We start from the raw sequence: 20,782 nt of genomic DNA, 5'->3' as shown, positions 1-20,782 counted from the left end.
TGAACCTGTTAACCGGAACACCCTGAGCCAGCAACATCCGTGGCTCCGGCACAACCACAGATGTTCCAGGACCAGAGAGTCCTGGTGGAAGGCTGGCAGTTGCCAGGTGTCCAGTATTGACCCAGACAGTCCGGTATTTTCGCCTCCTATCCGGTAAAAAATTCAGAAAATACCGGACACCTAAAATGTCTGGCATTTTCTGTTTTTTTTCCCTGCCAGGAAGCGAAAAAACCGGACACCTGGCAACCCTACCACACTCAGCAACCAGGCCCAGCCCCTGCCCCCCCGGACCCTCTGCCGGATGCCCCCACCCCCCACTTACCTGGTTCTGCAGGGGCTTGTCTTGTGGCTGGAACAGAAAAACAAAATGGCTGCTGGCAAAACAGCCTCTTCTTAAAGGGGCCATGCTGATTTATTTAATTAATTTATTTATTTGGCTTAACTGCTGTTGGGGTCCTTTTTTTTCCCCCTCAAAACTTTGGTCCTCCCCCTTTTTTTCAACAACATTTTTTCCTCAGTTTTTCTTTTTTGGGGGGGGGGGGAGAGTTCAGTACTTTTGGTTAAACCATCTGGCAACCCTCCCCTGCAGCTGGCTTGCCTGGCGCACCGTGGCTGGGGGCCAGGAGCCTGGTGCACAGGGAGCTGGACTGCTTGACTTAGCAGGGAAGGTGGGGGAGTGGGCAGCGAGGCTGGTGGGGGAGGGGAGCGGCCAGTCCAGGGCTGGGGTGGCCAATAGCAAGGGGGCAGAAGTGACCTCCCCTGGTCTGGCAAAATCCCTCACCCAGGACCGGTCAGGTCCCAAGGGTGCCAGACCAGGAAGGTCCAACCTGTAGATGAAACTTCAATGCCATTTTTCCTCATGACTTTTGTATGCATGACACCCCCTTGGTTCCGCTGGATAAATGAGTCTCCGTTTCCCCTTTCAAGAAGATGCATAGCTGCACTCAAGAGGCGGCGGCATTTCAAAGGTGGCATAAATTATCTCTGTTCCTAAGCAACTGGTAAAGTCACGGGCTATCTACAAGGCTGATGACAGACTTCACCAGGCCCTGGGCAATGTTGGGGGGTTTGGCTTCAGCCCCGCTCCCAGAAGAGGCAGGGCCTTGGGTGGAAGGGGCAGGGCTAGGGGCTACCCTAGCCCAGCAGCCCTCAGCACTGCTCAGAATGCGACATGCACGGCTCTGGAAGTAATTTAAAGGGCCAGAGACTCCAGCCGCTTCTGTTGCCATGGTAGAAGCGGTGGCTGCCCAGAGACCCAAGCCCTTTTAAATTGCCATGCCCTGGGGCAACAGCCCCCTTCACCCACCACCCCCGTCAAGGGCCCTGAATATCTATCTTACCAGGATTTGCCCTATATGCTGGGATGCTTTTTGGATGGAAGGTGCTGTATAAATGGAGGGGATGACTATGAATGAGAGAACAGGAGATCTGTTAAGTCAGGAGATGCAACCACCCTTCACGGACAGGATACAGTCCCTCCATAGAGGACATGGTCGATGTTAAAGTGACATTTGATCTGATCCAACCAGTGATGACAAGTCTGTCTCTGTTACGTAGCAGCCCAGGAAACTGAGTTGATGTCTGTGCCCTGAATCCTACAGGGGACAAAATAGGATAATTTTGGATCATGACTCAAGACCAGACAGACAGCCACGCCACCAGACCCATGGTGGGTTAATGTTTTGCTCCGCACAACCCTTCAAAAAGGTAGCAACTTAACAACTACCTTGGAGATCTGATGGAAGACTAGAGAGATCTAACCAGGGGATTGCAAAGGAAGGAATTATTGCTTTGCATTGTCAATTCAGGAGGTCTGAGCCAAGATTGTTTGGCAGCTTCAAAAATACTGCAAGCTTAAAACTTGTGCGCTTTGAAAAAACAAACAAACATTGTTTTCTTCCTTCACTAATACCACATTGAATTATAAAACTACATGCCTCTTCACCATATACGCTGTTAGTTTAGTGTTTGAAAACAACCACCTGGTCAGCTTCTTCACTTTCTGGTTTTAATGCATTGAGGTGAATTCCACTTCCTGCAAAAGGTCTGCACACTATTTAACTCACACTTAATTAGGCCTTTTTTTGAGGGCTTAAGTGAGACCTCAGCATGCGTTCCCCATGAGCTGGCTACTCTGCAAAGGGGTGATTCCACCGTAGGAAAATATTTCAATATTTGGGTTGGAATCCGACAGCAACAAAAAAGCCTCTCTGGTTTTAATTTCTTTAAATGTCATGGAAATATTTATATAACATAAACAGCCAGTCCCAGTTACATAGTTAAGGTTGTGTTCAGTTTTACAGTTAAATCAGGGATTCAGACATAACAATGACTTTATTCATACATAACAATGTTGCCAGCTCCCAATTTGATCTTGAGTCTTACCAAAAAATCATGAGTCAGGCCTACCCATAAATGAGATTGTAAAAATAATAACGTTTTAGATATTTTTATTTGCCTGCTGGTTTTGAATTTTAGGTTTCCATTTTCAAGCTTTTGTCTGAAACAGGAGGATTAGAAACTTTTTTAAAATAAAAGCTGAGATTGTCATGTAGTCACATGACTCCAGGAGCTGAAGCTTTAAGAAATGCATTAAGAAATGCATCTCTTGGAGTCATGTGACTACATGACAATCTCAGCTTTTATTTTTAAAAAGTTTCTAATGGAAACCTAAAATGGAAACCTACAATTCAAAACCAGCAGGCAAATAAAAATATCTAAAACGTTATTATTTTTTAAATCTCATGTATGGGTACGCCTGACTCATGATTTTTTAACATTAAGGAGGAATACAGTGCATCCTCCCCCAAACTGCAACACTTAGGCTGTGTCTACACTGGCACCCTTTTCCGTAAAAGGGATGCTAATGAGACACTTCGGAATTGCAAATGCCGCGGGGGATTTAAATATCCCCCGCGGCATTTGCATGAACATGGCTGCCGCTTTTTTCCGGCTCGGGGTTTTGCCGGAGAAAAGCGCCAGTCTAGACGGGATCTTGTGGAAAATAAGCCCTTTTCCGGAAGATCCCTTATTCCTACTTTCAAGGAGGAATAAGGGATCTTGCGGAAAAGGGCTTATTTTCCGCAAGATCCCGTCTAGACTTGCACTTTTCTCCAGCAAAACCCCGAGTCGGAAAAAAGCGGCAGCTATGTTCATGCAAATGCCGCGGGGGATATTTAAATCCCCCGTGGCATTTGCAATTCCGAAGTGTCTCATTAGCATCCCTTTTACGGAAAAGGGTGCCAGTGTAGACACAGCCTTAGGGCTTGTCTCCACTTATCCTGAGATTGACACTCTAGAGCTCAATCTCTCAGGGTTTGATTTAGCGAGTCTAGTAAAGACCCACTAAATTGACTGCTGATGGCATCCCTATTGACCCCAGTACTCCACCAGGTCATGAGGAGTAATGGAAGTCTATAGGAGAGTTCACAGTGAGGATCCTGCAGAAATTCGACCTCAGGTACGTCAACTGACGATAAGCTATTCTCATATCTGGAGTTGCATATGTTACGTCGACTTTCTCCCTGGCTTAGTCTACACTGCAGGGTTTTTGCACAAGAAGCCTTTTGTGGAAGAGTTCTTGCGCAAAAACTTCTTGTGCAAAAGCGCGTCCAGACCCCAAAGCGCATCGCAAAAGCAATGCACTTTTGTGCAAGAGAGCGTCCATGCTATATGGATGCTCTTGTGCAAGAAAGCTGTGATTGCCATTAACAGAATGGCCATCAGAGCACCTGTGTTTTTTCTGATAAGGGTTTCTTGCGCAAAAACCCCTCTGGAGCATACACACCTGCCTTTTTGTGCAAGAGCTGTAGCACAAAAAGGAGTTATTCCTCATGGGGAGAGGAATAACTCTACCAGAAAAAGCCCTTTGTTCTGTCTATTTACTTGTGCAAAAAAGTGCTTGAGGTGTGGATACTCTGTGGGTTTTTGCGCAAAAATGGCTGGTTTTACGCAAAAACCTTGTAGAGTAGACACAGCCCCCTAGAATAGACCTGGCCTTACTCTTTGCATACAAAATTAATATTAGGTTTTGTAAAATGTTTTCCCTCTTTCATAAACCTAAATGCAGGGCCCTTGTCCCTTTAAAAACACATGCGCTGCAATTTCATCTACCTGGCTTAATCTTTAGAGAAACACGATCACCATATAGATTAGAGAAACTTGTTAAGGATTCAAACTAGCACAGCTTTGGTGACCAACTTACTGGTTTCCTCTAAATTAATTCCTTCTGTCTAGAAATGTGATTTCCTTTATCTAATGTGAATTGATCTTTTCACCAAACCTCATTTGACAGCCCTACAATTTACTGTGCAATTAACTTTCCTGGAATAAAACCAGTTTGTGCTGCAGACACTAATTCTGAGAGTGAACTTTAGATTTCCATATTCACTCTGCCATTTCCTTGCCAAAAAAAAGAAGATCCTCGAAGTAGCCTGGCGTCTTGTCATTTAATGTCACAAACAACACAAAAAATGCAGCCAAGAATAATGGAATAATTCCTTTAATCTAGGTAAAAGTTGGGGGGGGGAGCTTTTAAATTAAAACGTTAAACTCTATCCGGCACTGAGATGCCGGTGGAGTACTGCGAACAAGTGGAACTTCTCATGGAAGTGAAGCGAAAACACCATCATAGCCCGCAGGCTGCATGTGGCCCGTCAGGGTACTATGTGTGGCCCATGAGATGTTTTGTTTATTGCTGCCCATGCACAGAGCTGCCAGATTGCCCGGCTTTGTGTCCGTGTTGTTTTATCCTGTTGGTGTTACTAAAACGACACGCACGGAAAGCAAAGGTATGTGAAGCGAGGGGCACGTGGATGGCACACAACATTGCGAGAGCTGTGTGCTCCCTCGGCATCCAATCGATGCACTGCTGTGGTTCCATCAGCACAGACCACACATTCCAAGTACACAAGCGCAGTAGGGATGTTAAATATCGGTTAATTGAACAGTCAATTGACCTCATGAATTCTTATCGGTTACTTGACTATTCTATAGTGCCCGGGGGTGGGGCTGGCAGCAGCTCTGTATCAGAGGCAGCAGCACAGAGTGCCAGGTGGGAGCTGGTCTGCGAGGGGAGCCAGTTTAAAAACCAGCTCCCCTCACGGACCGTCTGCCTGTCGCCCCATGCTGCTGCTTCTGTATCAGAGTCAGCAGCACAGGGTAGCAGCAGCCCGTGTCCGAGGTCGGGGGAGGAGAAGGCTGAACTCCCGGACCTGGCGCGAGCCAGATCTGAGCCGGACTGGCTCTTAATACATTGTAAAGGCAAAGCCGCAGTGGGGGTAGGTCCTGGACTTGGTATGAACAAGCTGGCCAGCCTGCTAAAAAATGTCCTGGTGTGTAGTCTACAGCATTAACCTATAAGCTTTTGCTTATTGGTTAATCAGTTAATTGACTACACTTTACTTCCCTAAAGTGCAGCTGGCAAAACTACCCTGTCCCAGGAGACCGTCTTGGTTACGACAATCTTGAGGCCCACTGAGATGAAGGAGGCCAAGGCTCTAGCCTAGGTTGCCCATCGCGGGTCTAACAACCGCAGTCTCTGTGGACCCAAGGCTGTCCAGCCCGGTGTCCCTGGGGTGTGGCAAATTCCATCTGCGTCAATGGGGGTCGTACCTGGTTAGGTTGAGCATGAGGTGCCCACAATGTGACATGCTACGCAGCCGCGGGCAGCGATCTGCCCCTGCATCACTCCTTGGCATCAGCAACTGCAGGGAAGGTCTGAGAGTGGCAGGAGACACCTAATTCAGTGCAACAAGCCATTCACCGCGAGACAGCTCCCTGCCCCAATCCAATTAAGAGGATCTAAATGACTTTCTGAACCGGGACGATTTCCTTAATTATACCACACAGTACAGTTTAATCAAGAAATCAATCTTTATCCCACATCACACCCCAGGGTGCTGCGCTTCTGTCGAACAAGCCTGCAGAACAGGATTGACTCCTGGTTTGAAGGGGGTTTGGGTTCTAGGTCTTTTTGGCTAGGTCTGCGCTGCCTTGTAATCCCAGGTCAGTGGGACCTGGGTACGTGAACCTGGTGGTGCCAAGCCTGGGGTTACAATGCTGGCCTCACGGCCATACTACGTCGCTGTACCCCACGACGCAGCCTTTCTGACTCACGTCTGCGGTTGGAGCTGCGTCCACAGGCAAAACGGCAGGGCTTGGATCCGTGGGACTCAGGCTCTGAGCCCCACCCACAGTGGGGTCCTAGGGTCCTCGGGCCTGAACCATGACTGCCAACAGACCCAATCAGACTCAGTTGCGTGGGTGGAAGGAGGACTTGGGTTCAAAGATGAATCAATGCCTGAGCACAGTGTAGACCAGGGTGGGGGGGCCAGTCCAAGATTTTGGAAAGTGGGCGAGGGCCGCGCTCTTCCAGGCTATTAATGGAGGAATTCTGGGGTGCAGAATGGAGCTTGGGGGGAAAGGATTGGGGTGCAGGAGGGAGTTTGGGTGAAGGAAGCGGTTGTGGCTGAGGGGAGGGGACTGGGATGCAGGATTTTGGGATGTGACCTAGGATAGGAGGGGACTGTGATCTGGGGCAGGAAATTAGGGTACCAGATCTGGAAGGGGGCATGGATGCAGGAGGGGGCAGAGGGTTAGGGAAGGGAGGGGCTGGGGTGCCAGAGGCAGGCTCTGGCTGGGAGGTGCTTACCAGCAGAAACCTGAGGCAGACTGTCTGCTGCAGGCTGCTTGCTGCTCCACATGGCTCCGCTCCCGGCATGAGGGAGGCAGAGAGAGAGGGGAAGGGGGTTAAGGAGGAAGGGAGAAGGCTTCCTACCCTGCCCCTGCTCCCAGCAAAAATTCTCAGCTCCTATTGGCCGGAAACTGATTGGCCAATGGGAGCTAAGAGATTGTGCTGGTGGGCAACAGCATGGGAACAGCATGGGAAGTCTCCCTCCTCCCTCCCCAGCCATCCAGAATGGAGAACAGCTGGCTTTTTAAAGTGTGAGCTGTTCTCTGCCTAAGGGTTCCAGCGAGGCGGCCACAGGCTGGATCTGGTGGCTTGGCAGGCCGGATCTGGCCCACTGGCAGCCTCTTGCCTACCCCTGGTTCAAACATACCCTGGGAGGCTCAGGGCACTACTGCAAACACACGGTCACTGCGCCGCTCCATGCCTCAGTTTCCTCATGTGTAGAACACCATCAGAAGGGGCTGTTATGATCAGCTAGTCCAACCTCTTCCATAATACCGGCCATAGGACATGTCTGAATTACTTCCTGCTTCAAGTCCAACAGCTGTGGCTGAACGAGAGTGTGTCCCTTTTAGAAAAGCAGTCAAGTTAAGGATTTCTACTGACGGAGAAACCACCACAACCCTCACTTGTTTTTATGGCTAACTTACTACACTCACTGCTAAAATGTGGATCTTACTTCTACTTTTAACATAAGAACAGAAGAACGGCCAGACTGGGTCAGACCAAAGGCCCATCCAGTCCAGTATCCTGTCTGCTGACAGGGGTCAATACCAGATACCCCAGAGGGAGGGAATGCAACAGGGAACAATCACATGATCCCTCTCCAGGGAGTAGCTATTGATTTAGTTTATCTAGCTTTGTTTTCTAGACCCGAATCATCTTATATCTTTGTCTAGTAGATGAAGAGCCTCTGTTAATAGATTTCTATTCCCCACATAGCTGCTTACAGGCTGTGATCAAATCACCTCTTAACTTCTCTTTGATAAACTCAATCAATTAAGCTACTTGAGTCTATCACTACAAAGGATCTTCTCCGGCCCTTTCATTGTTTTCATCACTGTTCTCTGAACTCTCTCCGGTTTTGATATTTAATGATCTCTGGAAAGCAGATGGAGATCTATATATTAAAAGTTCAAAGGAAGAATTAGATAGTGTATTGGCCTCATGCCTTCATTTAAAGGGCAATCCATACTGGTGGGAGGTGATGGGCTGAGGGCATGTCTACACTAGGAAACTATTTAATAATGCCCGGAAAAACAAACTCGACATAGCGGGTGTGTCTAGACTACATGCCTCCGTCGATGGAGGCATGTAGATTAGACAGATCGGCAGAGGGAAATGAAGCCACGATTAAAATAATCGCGGCTTCATTTAAATTTAAATGGCTGCCCCGCTCTGCCGATCAGCTGTTTGTCAGCAGATCGGTGCAGTCTGGACGATCCGCGTCGACAAAGAAGCCTTTCTTGATCGGCACAGGTATGCCTCGTGAAACTTCATTTCCCTCTGCTGATCTGTCTAATCTACATGCCTCCGTCGACGGAGGCATGTAGTTTAGACGTACCCAGCGTGTCCTCAGTAGGGGAAACCCTGAACTCAGACTGAGGCAGGCTCTGTTAATGTGAACTCACTACCTTGACTTAAAGCTCCAGGAAGCCCTGGGGAATAATGAGTCCGAATGACTGGGGAATAGTTATTTCGAAATAGCAGCATTGGAGCATCCATGCTGCCACTATTTCAAAATAACTATTTTGAAATTAGTGTTATTCCTCAAGGAAAGCAGGAGTAGAGATCTCAAAATAAGCTGCCCATTATTTCGAAGTAATCGGCTTGGTAGTGTGGACACTCCACTTATAAATTCGACCTAAGGGGGCTTATTTTGAAATGAAGCCCTAGTGTAGACCAGGGCTGAGAGACCTGATGATTAAGCATCTACTAGAGGGCCCAGCCTAGTAGATTTTGTGTGCTCCAGCCCAGAGGTCGGGTACCAGGGGAGCTGAATGCCAGTGTGGGCTCCCCAATGCTGGGGGGCCCCCTGAGCCTCAGGGGTCAGATCCAGGCAAGCTGGGGCCAAGCCTGAGGTTCCCCACCCTGGTGAAGGGTAAAAGCACATAAATCAACAGATTCTATGAGGGGGAGAGGAGATTTCACGGTCTGTGGCGTGTTTTCCATGGCGGTGAATTTGGTAGGGCCCTACCAATGCATCACCCTATCAGTGGCTGTGTCTAGACTGGCAAGTTTTTCTGCAAAATCATCTGCTTTTGCAGAAAAACTTGCCAGCTGTCTACACTGGACACTTGAATTTCCGCAAAAGCACTGACAATTTCACGTAAGATCGTCAGTGCTTTTGCGGAAATACTATGCTGCTCCCGTTCGGGCAAAAGTCTTTTTCCAAAAAACTTTTGTGCAAAGGGGCCAGTGTAGACAGCAGAGATTTGTTTTCCACAAAAAAGCCCCGATCGTGAAAATGGCGATCGGGGCTTTTTTGCGGAAAAGCGCGTCTAGATTGGCCACAGACGCTTTTCCGCAAAAAGTGCTTTTGCAGAAAAGCTTCCTGCCAATCTAGACGCGCTTTTCCGAAAATGCTTTTAACGGAAAACTTTTCCGTTAAAAGCATTTCCGGAAAATCACGCCAGTGTAGACATAGCCAGTGTGTTTCGGGACCACACACAGGAGAGAAAGGGGGATCCAGTCTGCCCTTCTGCTGAGCCTGCTACCAGAAGGCGGGAATCGTAGTGATGGTCTTTATAACACAGACCCATGCCCACTAGTGACCAAACTGTCTTACCCAACAGCTCCTTTCAGGGAGGCTGTCAAATCGCCTTCAGATGGTAACAGCTTTCAGTTATTGGTGCCTTTGCCTGGGTCTGTTTGATGATCCTGAAGGGAGAGGTTCTAACCAACAGCAGGCCCCAGCGGCAGGTCACAACCAGACTTTGCTCCTTAGGGGAAAGAACCACATTTACTAGGATGCACAGGAAGAAACAATCATCCACGCAGGGAAGCTGGGTGGTGGTTCATGGGCTTGCTAACCTACTTCCATGGACCCGAAGGCAGCTCTAATAACCGCTATATAAACTCAAAACAGCACGTTCAACAGTGTAGAGATCTCACCCTGGAACTAGATCCATTATCACTAGAATTTGGAACAAATACAAAGGAGAGCTAGCTGAACTGGAGAGACCGGCAAAATGTTGCTAGTTCTTTGCTCTCTCGTCAGGGCATGGGGTACGGGTTTCATTAATTACTGTGTGAAAGGCACTTGCAGATCCTGGAAGTTTCTATTAAAGGGCAAAATATTATACCAATGTCATCTGTGGAAGCCAGAGTGGAGCCTTTGCTTAATCCCATCAACTCACCTTATTCCCCCCAAATATCTTGAAGATGGAATTCACTGTATCTTCTCCTCGAGTACAGGAAAAAGTCTGTCCCGTCTTTTGGCTTAATTCACCCTGCCCATCATTCCCGCAGCTCAGGGGTGGATATAGGGCAGGGCGAGCGGGGCGGCAGCCCCGAGCCCCGCGCTTAAAAATGCCCCGCACATGCGCCATGGCACCACCGCGCATGGCGTTACGGCGCATGCGCCGTGGCAAAGGGGAGGCCCCACGGAATTATGCTGCCCAGGGCCCCGCAAAACAGTCATCTGCCCCTGCCGCCGCTCATGTGCCCCGAACTTCCTGGCCTCCCCTCCCCTTGTTCTTTAGATTTTGCTTTAGGCATTCAACACCTTGCACCCATTTTACTTTTAGCACTACACACCTGCTCACATGTTGGACATCCCCTGAAAAGGCTGCATTGTGAGCAGTCTCCAAAAAGGGTTCTGTGGTGACAGCCCTATGGTTCGACTAAGAATCATAGAATCATGGAATATTAGAACTGGAAGAGACCTTGAGAGGTCATCGAGTCAAATCCCCTGCCCTCACAGCAGGACCAAGCACCGTCTAGATCATCCCTGATAGATGTCTGTCTAACCTGCTCTTAAATATCTCCAAGGATGAAGATTCCACAATCTCCCTAGGCAATATACACCAAGGCTTAAGCACCCTGACAATTAGGAAGTTTTTCCTAATGTCCAACCTAAACCTCCCTTGCTGCAATTTAAGTCCATCGCCTCTTGTCCTATCCTCAGAAGCCAAGGAGAATGATTTTTTTCCCCTCCTCCTTTTAGATACTTGAAAACGGCTATCATGTCCCCTCTGAGTCTTCTCTTTTCTAAACTAAACAAGCCCATTCCTTTCAGTCTTCCCGCACAGGTAATGTTCTCTGGACCTTTAATCATTCTTGTTGCTCTTCTCTGGACCTCCTCCAATTTTTCCACATCTTTCTTGAAATGTGATGCCCAGAACTGGACCCAATACGCCAACTGATGCCTAATCAGCACAGAGTAGAACAGAAGAATGACTTCTCCTGTCTTGCTCACAACACTCCTGGTAATGCCTCCCAGAATCATCTTTGAGTGTCACAGTGTTGACTCATATGTGGCTTGTGGGCCACTATGACCCCTAGATCCCTTTCTGTGGTACTCCTTCCTAGACAGTGGCTTCCCCTTCGGTACATGTGAACTGCACACGGGAAAGGCTGGGGAATGGATTCTGATCGATATCAACAGAACACATGTAGATTCCAAACGATGAGGAAGCCGCATCCCCAGGAGGCGAAGTGACTTGCATGCCTGGTGCCAATCAATGATTTGCTGTCAGCTCCACTGACGGTCTTTGCCCTGTTCGCTTCAGACTCTGGGGGCTCATTGCTAAGCCTCCCCTCCCCTCTTTTGCATGGGAACGGGGGAGACATCTTCACACAATGTGCAGGGAGGGAAGGTCCGTGTGTGCCCATCATGTGGCTACATTAGCAGCTGAACTAGACTGATTTGGGTTGAAAGAGCACTAGGCAGCTGCTCATCTCGAACGCTGACGACAGCGCGGTTCCTGTGTCATGCAATGGTCACGAGAGCAAGGACATCTCAGACGAGACAATCAGTATTGTGATTGGTGAATCGTGTATCCTGGTTTGGGATGGGATTGGTTAACCAATAAGCATCGCCCTTAAACGGGTGACACATACCAGCTCCCCACCTGCCACGGGGAGAGGGCTGCTCCAGCTCCATGGGACCCACCATGGGCAGGGATGCTGGGCTGGAGCAGCCCCTGCCCACGACAGGCCCGGCTCAGGTGCACAGTAGGCCGGGGTGCTCCAGCATGCTGGAGCAGGGGGACGATCCAACACAGCCAGGCTGGAGCCGCCCACCCTTTGATCGGTTACTCACTTAACTGGGATTGTACATCCCTAGTTCTGGTTTCCCCGCCAAGCCTGCTGCCAAGAGCTGAGCTAACCTGGCCGCTCCTTCTCCAAGGAGAGAGCCCTGGGTCACATAACCAGCTTCTCCTCTTTAGCCTCTTCAGAGCTACAGCAAGTTCTGCATGAGGGCTGCTCTCATATGCTGCAGGAGAGCCGGTAAAGCGGGCAGGGATGTGGGCAGGCACTGATGCCAGCAGAAGGGGGTGTGGTGTAGTGGTCCATGTGGTTAGGGCAGCTGATAATTTCCAGCTGAGGTCCAAGAATACTTGCACAAGAGGGCTTATCCCTGAGCAGGAGCGTCGGAATATTTGCGCAAGAACCACTGATTTTGTACATTACAAAGTCAGTGTTCTTGCGCAAATAATCGCGGCCAGTGTAGACAGGCGGCAAGATTTTGCGCAAAAGTGGTTGCTTTTGCACAAAATCTTGCCAGTCTAGACACAGACTTACTGATTCCCTCTAGCTCCCTGTCTCTCACCCCTCTTCTTTTTTATTCCCTCCACCCTCCCCTTCCCCTCTCCTATTTATTTTGGGTGTGCGCATCCTAAATTCATAACTCCGGTCATCTGAAGAAGTGGGCTGTGCCCACGAAAGCTCATGATACCATCTACATGTTTTGTTAGTTTATAAAGTGCTACCAGACTATTTGTTGTTTTTTTTCCTGTAAGGGTACGTCTAGACTACAGGCTTTTGTCAACAGAAGTTTTGTCGATAGATACTGTCGACAAAGCTTCTGTCGACAAAGAGCGTCTAGACTACATTCAGTTCTGTCGACAAAGCAAGCTGCTTTGTCGACATGGTAGTGTAGACGCAAAGGACAGTTTAGATGCAATATCTTCTGTTGACAGAACTCTGTCGACAAAAGGCGTTATTCCTCGTAAAATGAGGTTTACCAGCGTCGACAAAACTGCCGAGTTCTGTCGACGTTATGTTGACAGAACTCAGCGGTCTTGTAGACGCAGGTTTAGTTTTGTCGACAGAAGTCCACTTTTGTCGACAAAACCCTGTAGTCTAGACACACCCTAACAGACTAACTCGGCTACCCCCTGAAGCCATGTAACCACTGACAATCTTAGCGGTTACACCCAGCAGTATAAGCTTTATACTGCAAAAGCCATAGGGAAGCCTCCCCGGGAATGGAGCCGGCAACCCCTGCTGGTCAGGGAAATGGCAGCGTATGGATGTTAGAGTGTAGCTGACCGACTGCTTAACCGATAAGCGGACCGTGTCAGTTACACACTGCCACCTCCCCAGGAGCCAGGCAGTCAAGGGGCTCACTTGGAGGCTTAGCTGCTGACTCTGCAATACAAAGCTTATTTAAGCTTTCTATGCTGAGCCTGCAGCACTGTAGCCGCTGAGATTTTCAGCGGTTACACAGTTACCCATTTAACCTAATTTTAACATCCCTACTGACTGAGCAAAGAACTTACGCGTGGGCTCAAGTTTAAGAGATCAGTGGAGTTTAAGCACATGCTTACATGCTTTACTGAGCCAGGATTTTTATTCCATCCTGCTTCGCTTGGTGGCGTAGGAGTGTGAAGTGACAGTCAAAGCGTGAGGCTCAGTGCAGCAAGTATCTGAACTGGAGAAGTATTCTCAGTGGTTATGCTAGGTCTCAGGGTCCGATATTCACATTTGTACAGCTAATGGGGGTTGAAAAAGTGAGCCACTGACCTAAAATCATAGATTCAGCTGTCAGAGAGAGAAAAGTCTTATTAAATCTTAGGCAAATGCTTAAGTGCTTTATGCATCGGGGATGCACTAACACACATGGCAAGTGTATGAGCAAACATGGCAAAGAACACAAGAATGGCCACACTGGGTCAGACCAAAGGTCCATCCAGCCCAATACCCTGTCTGCCGACAGTCGCCAATGCCAGGTGTCCCGGAGGGAGAGAACCGAACAGGTAATGACGAAGCGATCCCTCTCCTGCCATTCATCTCCACCCTTTGACAAACAGAGGCGAGGGAAACCATTCCTCACCCATCCTGGCTAACAGCCATTAATGGACTTAATCTCCATGAATTTATCTAGTTCTCTTTTAAACCCTCTTATAGTCCTAGCCTTCACAACCTCCTCAGCCAAGGAGTTCCACAGATTGACTATGCACTGTGTGAAGAAGAAAGGCAAGAGCAAATGGAGACATTCAAATGCACCTACACTTTGGTGGCATCCACTGAAATGGGGCTGGTTTGGTTGGCTGCAACGATTCAAACTCTGCTTAAACTAGGTGGCTATGTCTAGACTACATCCCTTTTTCGTAAAAGGGATGTAAATTAGACGTATCGCAATTGTTAATGAAGCGGGGATTTAAATCTCCCCTGCTTCATTAGCATAAAAATGGCTGCCGCTTTTTTTCCCGCACGGAGCTTTGTCGGAAAAAAGCGCCAGTCTAGACGCTGATCTTGCGGAATATAAAGCCTTTTCCGAAAGATCCCTTATCCCTCTATGAAATAAGGGATAAGGGATCTTTCGGAAAAGGCTTTATATTCCGCAAGATCAGCGTCTAGACTGGCGCTTTTTTCCGACAAAGCTCCGTGCGGAAAAAAAGCGGCAGCCATTTTTATGCTAATGAAGCAGGGGAGATTTAAATCCCCGCTTCATTAACAATTGTGATACGTCTAATTTACATCCCTTTTACGAAAAAGGGATGTAGTCTAGACGTAGCCGGTGTGTATTTCTCTACAACAGACCTCTCCCAGGACAATTAGCAGATGTCGGGAAGTAGCGTGTTAACAGAAAACTGATCACAGAGCACAGCAATATTTTGAAAAGTCTCACTCCTTCCACCCTTGCACCTCAAATATCTGCATTCAATAAACGCTGATGGGCAGTATTTGGCATTGACTCAGAGTATGTCTACACTGTTGTGCTATTTCAGGATACTTCCAGTATCCCAAAATAGCTATTCCACGGCTTGACAGCGTGCCCGTTATTTCAAAATAGCTTTCGAAATAACGGGCTCGCTATTCCGATGTCCCTGTAAACCTCGTTCCACAAGGATTAAGGGAGGTTTCGGAATAGCAGTTTATTATGAAATTTGGCACCGTGTAGACACCACTAAATTACGAAATAAGCCATTTCAAAACACTCAAAATAAGCTACACAATGTGTGTAGCTCACATTGCATAGCTTATTTCAAGCTACGGGTGCAGTGTACACGAACCCTCAGACACCAGAAAAAAACAACAGATCAATCTCTTCCTTAGTCTTACATTTAAGACTGATACCAGTTCAATGTGTAAATGGAATCCTGCTTAATTCAGGCCCCAGAGAATGTTTTGAAAACACTGTTCTGTGGATTTATAGGGCTAAATTCAGCCTTCTCTGGCATCTGCGTAACTCCATGGAATCAATATAATTGATGACAGAATCAGGGCAGTGTCTGATATTGATTAGGCCATGTTTGTTTGTTTCTTTAAAAAAAAAAAGGAACAATATTGAACTAATTTAATAGAATTTGGAAACTATAAATACATATGCCGAGCTCATTACTAAACCTAGTCTAGTGATTTAATTAAGATCTCGGTACAACTCTGTGCTCCAAGCTAATTGAGCATTTACATCTTCATTTTAAATTTTTTTTTACTTGTCTGATCTATTTCACCAGGCAACATTCAGTTCTCCTACGTGAGCTTAATTCCTTTGTGTCGAATATCTTACACTGCAGGGAAAGTATTTGCATTTGCAGGCAAGCTGTGGCAGACCCAGCAAAGCCTTCCAGAGACTTCACTCGCTGACAATGTTGTATATTGACAAAAGCGGCTCTGTGTTCATTTCACGACTCTGTAAGCCTGCATTTGTCTTGTATTTAGAATATCGCTCGGTGCCTGTCATGTGCTTTTAGAACAAGCACCTTGCAAGATTTCTGTCAAAAGAAAGAGCAGAGTGAGAATAAAATATCTAATTAAATATTAACCTCTCTCGTTTGTTCCCAGTTTACGGAGCTGTAACAGCCATTATACCCAAGGCAGATGAAAGAAGATGTCAGCTCATGGCTGATCTGCCGAATTTTTACAAACAACAAAACACAACAAACCAGCCCAGTTACTTGTGTATGTACACAGCTCTTCCTGCTCCCACTGCCAAACATCATCAGCAACGGTGTGTGTCTAGCCTGAAATTCTCCCTCGGTATCAGAAAGACTGATGCAATATGGACTGTTTAAACATATGGGTGCTGGCTCATGCAAACATTTCTTGACACTTGAACCACTCAGCTAATGTTTGTGGGGAGGTTCCTTGCCATAGCCATACCAGAAATCTCTCTCTTTTCTTGTCCCGGAGAGGAGACTCCTTTGAGAAGCTACGGTGTTCAGAAATGAAAATACCCAAACCCATTTACTGCTGCGACAGCCACCGGCATTATTGCTGCAATATGTTTCACAGTGAATCCTGGGAGGCAGACAGGGGCCTGACTCACCATTGCCTTTCTCTGGCATTTCTCTCAGTGCAAAGGGGCAGAGGTTGAACCTCTCTAGTCCAGAACTCTCTGGCTTGGCAACATCCGTAGTCTGGCATGATTTTGGTTAGTTGGATGCCCATTTTTCAAGGGTGTGGCCAACTTTCCCACGCTCCCATAACGTTTATTTACAGCCACCAGTCCTGGCTCTCACTGTTCTGTGCAGTTCGTTAGTGCTAATTTTCCCCAAATGTCATCTAAGAGCCCAGTAAGCAGTGGAAGGGTTGGCAATGCTGCTAGATAACACTGACCTCCTGAGGTCCGGCAAATTCTCTGGTTTGGCATCGCTCGGGTCCAGAGGGACCCGGATGTTAAGGGTATTTATTCATAGCTGTGTTCAGCATCGCTTGGCAGCCTAAATCTCATTTTCAAGAGTGATTCAGGCGCTCGGGAGCCTAAATCCCCTCCGGTGCTGCACAGCAATACCTAAACACCTTTCAAAAACAGGGCCTTTGTGCTTTACAGAAGGTGGGCTGTCACGGGGCAGACACTCACCGCCACAGTGCCTCCTGCTGGTAGCCCTGGGAATTAGCTCATTAGCCTGCAGGGCGCCTCCCTCTGGCTGCTGTCTCCCCGTGTCCTCACTCCATGCTCTCCATTCCAGATCCATGTCGCTCCCAGACCACGGAGTCCCCTTCAGGACACTGCCCTCTGGCAGTGCCCACTCCAGTGTCTCACGCCCCCCTTCTGGGGGATTATCAGTCTCTGCACTCTGGGGTTCTCCCCTCCCAGGGAACCCCCAATTCCCCTTTACCCACCTTGCCTCAGTGACCCACTGCCAGTCTTCATCTAGCCCCTGCCACAGGGGCAAACTGCAGTCTGAAATAGCCACTCAGCACTGGCAAGGGGGTGAACCTGCTGCCTTTGCCTAGCCTGGTTGCTCCCCTGCAGCCCTACTATCCTGAGGCCTTGCTTCAGGCCCTGCAGCCTGGGAGTGAAGTCAGGCCAGGCCCCTGTCCTGTCCTGTCCTGTCCTGTCCTGTCCTGTCCTGTCCATCAGCCCCCAGCTTCCCTGGCTACCAGGTCCCTCCTGCTCCTCAGCCAGAGCAAGTCTGTCTCTCTTTGCCTCCCAGAGCCCTTATTTATACAGTCTCCAGCTGGGCCCTAATGGTCAATATCAGCCTCAGCTGTGGGCTTTGCGCCCCGCCCTCTCCCAGGGCTGGGTTTTAGCCTTAAAGGGCCAGGGCGGGGCAGACGCCCTGTCACATGGGTGACGATCACCCTCATTTTACAAGTGGAGAAACTGAGGGACTGAGATAGTGACGTGCCTAGTCAGAAACCAGCCAGTGATACATGTGGGAATGGAATTCAAAAGGCGTCTCCGTTAGCCCCTATCTGGGTAAACTCTCCTACCGCAGAACATTGACAGTATTGGCTGATGCCACCTGTGAGACTGATGCGAAGCCTCCTGAAGTCAATAAGAAGCCTTTCTATCGGCTTCAGCATGGTTTGGATGGAGCCCTGTTATGGACAGGCTAGAAGTAGGTCACACACGCCCGTTGCTATTTATGTGACTGCACATGTGTTGTCATTAAAAAGGGAAGGAGCCTAAATGTTCCTGTTCTTTCATCTCAGAGTGAGAAATTCGTATCTTGTTACCCATCCGTTTCAGCTCCCAAAGCCAAAATCATTTCCTGACCTCTGGGAGACTTGTCTCGAATGGATTTTCCTTTCTGTGTTATTTTATTTTTTGTAACTCTCATTGTAACTCCTGGTGTAATTGAATAAGCTACTCGCACTCAGAAATCTGATTCAAGAGGAGCTCCATTGTCAAAAATCCCACAGCGCCACAGAAAAACATAACACAGGGGTAAAAGCAATCGCTGGAAAACTGCTATCCCAACCCCTGAAAGGGCGACGCGGACTTGTGTTTTCATGTGTAAATAATGTGCACGTTCATAGCAATCCACTTCTCTGTGTGAGCAGAGGTACACACGGTGATACGCTGCCTACTTGACTGATATTCCGGACAAAATAGTTGTGAGCAGGTGTGGTGGGAGGGGGTGGAGGGGGGGCATCACCATAGTGTCAATGCTTTGGGACAGATCATTGATGTCTGTCCAGGAAAATATGTAGCGCAGGACAGAGGCGCAAAGGCAGCATTTGTGCTCCCCTAATTCAAGGCCAGCCATGTCGGTCTCCTCAGGCTCTTTTGTCAGGTGTCTACAGCCAAAAGGACTGACCTCAGTAGCTGTATTCCAATAGCACCTGCCCCACACTGGGGTCCAGGACCATCTGGGTCAAACCCCCTTCCGCCCCAGGCTCCATCCTGCCCCGCCTCTCCCCACCCCTGCTCTATCCCCACTCCACCTCTTCCCTCAAGCCCCGCCCCCGTTACATTCCTGCCCCACCATTTCCTGCCCCTGCTCTACCCCCACTCCACCCCTTTCCTCAAGCCCCGCCCCTGTTCCATTCCTGCCCCACCTCTTCCTGCCCCTGCTCTATCCCCACTCCACCCCTTTCCTCAAGCCCCGCCCCTGTTCCATTCCTGCCCCACCTCTTCCTGCCCCTGCTCTATCCCCACTCCACCCCTTTCCTCAAGCCCCGCCCCTGTTCCATTCCTGCCCCACCTCTTCCTGCCCCTGCTCTATCCCCACTCCACCCCTTTCCTCAAGCCCCGCCCCTGTTCCATTCCTGCCCCACCTCTTCCTGCCCCTGCTCTATCCCCACTCCACCCCTTTCCTCAAGCCCCGCCCCCGTTCCATTCCTGCCCCGTCTCTTCCCACCCCTGCTCTACCCCCACTCCAAAACTTCCCTCACACTCCACTCCTGTTCCACTCCTCCCGTCTCCTCCCACCCCTGCTCTACTCCCACTCCAATTCTTCCCTCAAGCCCCGCCCTGTTTCATTCCTTCCCCACCTCTTCCTGCCCTTGCTCTGCCCCCACGTTCCACCCCAGTTCCACTCCTGCCCCGCCTCTTCCCCCCTGCTCCGCCCCTTCCACCACATCTCACCCTTCCCAAAAGCCCCCCTGCCTCCAGCAGCATGACCCAGGGGATTACCAGAGGCCCTAGCACAGGGTGGCAGCAAGCCCCCCTCGCACTCACCGCAGTGGCGGGAGCCACAGGAAGCAGAGAGACCCAACTGAAAAATGAACAGCAGAATGGAGCAGACTGTAGTGTCATTGTGCCACCACGGTGAGGGCTCCCCCCCCCATCCCTTCTCGGTAATCTCCCAGGCCTCCCTGGGCCCCAAGGGCTAGCCTCAGTATGCCGTCATGAGCCGTTGTGGATGAAGCCCACTTCATCAGATGAATTGCCGTGGAAATTCATCTGGGTTTTGCACATGAACACACATGATTCTATCTCTTCTGTTAGTCTCTGAGGGTATGTCTACACTACCACCCTAGTTCGAACTAGGGTGGTTAATGTAGTCATTTGAAGTTGCAAATGAAGCCCGGGATTTAAATATCCTGGGCTTCATTTGCATCTTGCCGGGCGCCACCATTTTTAAATCCCCTTTAGTGCGGACTCCGTGCCCGCAGCTACACGCGGCACGGAGTAGGTAGTTCGAATTAGGCTTTCTAATTCCAACTACCGTTACTCCTCGTGGAACAAGGTGATTTAAAAATGGCGGCGCCCGGCAAGATGCAAATGAAGCCCGGGATATTTAAATCCTGGGCTTCATTTGCAACTTCGAATGCCTACATTAACCACCCTAGTTCGAACTAGGGTGGTAGTGTAGACATACCCTAAGGTACCACTCATTGCTTTTAAAGTTACGGACTCACATGGCTGAGATTTCTCAATATGGGGGAACATCCCATTCATTGGATGGCTGGGGTGGCCGTCGCAGCACCCCCCAAAGTGTGGGGCCTGGGCAGTCTCCCCACACTGTCCTATGGGCGGGAGAGCTCAGCTAGGGTCTAGTGCTTGTGTAATGCTCAGCACACATGGGCTGTGTCTAGACTGACAAGTTTTTCCGCAAAATCATCTGATTTTGCGGAAAAACTTGCCAGCTGTCTACACTGGCCGCTTGAATTTCCGGAAAAGCACTGACGATCTCATGTAAAATCATCAGTGCTTTTCCGAAAATACTATGCTGCTCCCATTCGGGCAAAAGTCTTTTTCCAAAAGACTTTTGCGCAAAAGGGCCAGTGTAGACAACATAGTATTGTTTTCCGCAAAAAAGCCCTGATCGTGAAAATGGCGATCGGGTCTTTTTTGCGGAAAACCGCGTCTAGATTGGCCACGGACGCTTTTCCGCAAAAAGTTCTTTTGCGGAAAAGCATCCTGCCAATCTAGATGCGCTTTTCCGAAAATGCTTTTAACAGAAAACTTTTCCGTTAAAAGCATTTTCGGAAATTCATGCCAGTGTAGACATAGCCATCGAG

At 48.9% G+C, this 20,782-nt stretch overlaps 1 long non-coding RNA gene across 1 annotated transcript in view; it reads right to left on the bottom strand.

The window, feature by feature from the left end:
• The window catches only part of LOC142819245 (uncharacterized), an 84,390-nt gene that overhangs the window by 7,743 nt on the left and 55,865 nt on the right, over positions 1-20,782 (bottom strand). The window contains exons 2-4 of the long non-coding RNA XR_012897048.1: positions 9,480-9,633; positions 5,614-7,241; positions 323-1,595 (exon numbers count right to left, since the gene is read on the bottom strand). This is a non-coding gene — a long non-coding RNA (uncharacterized LOC142819245). The remainder of the gene's footprint in view (positions 1-322; positions 1,596-5,613; positions 7,242-9,479; positions 9,634-20,782) is intronic.

The sequence above is a fragment of the Pelodiscus sinensis genome, chromosome 21 (assembly GCF_049634645.1).
Source record: "Pelodiscus sinensis isolate JC-2024 chromosome 21, ASM4963464v1, whole genome shotgun sequence".
Taxonomy (NCBI): Eukaryota; Metazoa; Chordata; order Testudines; family Trionychidae; genus Pelodiscus; species Pelodiscus sinensis.
Note: the sequence above shows the minus strand (reverse complement) of the source record. Positions and strands in the feature narration are given on the sequence as shown.